This window comes from Sphaeroforma arctica (genome assembly GCF_001186125.1).
Source record: "Sphaeroforma arctica JP610 unplaced genomic scaffold supercont1.1650, whole genome shotgun sequence".
Lineage (NCBI taxonomy): Eukaryota > Ichthyosporea > Ichthyophonida > Sphaeroforma > Sphaeroforma arctica.
This window is the reverse complement of record NW_014038908.1, coordinates 2,861-3,626: the sequence shown is the minus strand read 5'-3', so window position 1 is coordinate 3,626 and position 766 is coordinate 2,861.

Genomic DNA, 766 nt, shown 5'->3' with positions numbered 1-766 from the left:
GTCTATGTGCGAGCACCCGCAGATGTCTGCGTGCACGTGTGTGTAGTTTATGATCCATACGCATTCACTTGTGTGTACTTTATTTTACATACGCCTTTGTACAGGCCGAGGGTGTCATCACCTGATACTATCTATGTGCACCATAAGACCTGTCCATTCATACACGTGGTGGTGTTCCCTGGGAGTGTATATCTCTTGACATGTCCCGTTGTTGCTGCGCTCGTCTTATCCGCCCATGCGTACATATGCGTCTCTGGCCGTGGTTACATTTCTGTGCGTATGTCCATGAGGTGCGGCTGTATGCATGTGCTGAATGGCTGTTTTAGGGTTTAGGGTTTTAGAGTTTTAGGGTTTTAGGGTTCTGTGTCGAGGTACGAAACATTAAACCTGCTGCATGTGTTTAGACCCATTGTCAATGGTAGTTCGCCCGTTTTCCGTGCGCGTATTCGTATAAATAAGGCGATATTGTTTAGCCATAGATGCCGAGATGAATAAACGTTAAACGTAATCAGCACAGGCACATGGTGAGATACAGCGCATGTGGTCTGACGTGTATTTGTATGTAAATACAACCCCTCCCCCCCAATGCACACACACGCATACGCACTCGCCCGAACATACTAAAAACATATATACCAGAAGGCGTGTCAGTGTGACAATCGCAGGCACAGTAAGCTAATAGTGCATGGGTATGTACAAATGTATGACACATACATTACTCATCCTTCTATCGCACACGCATCTCTCTCTCTCTCTCTCTCTCCGG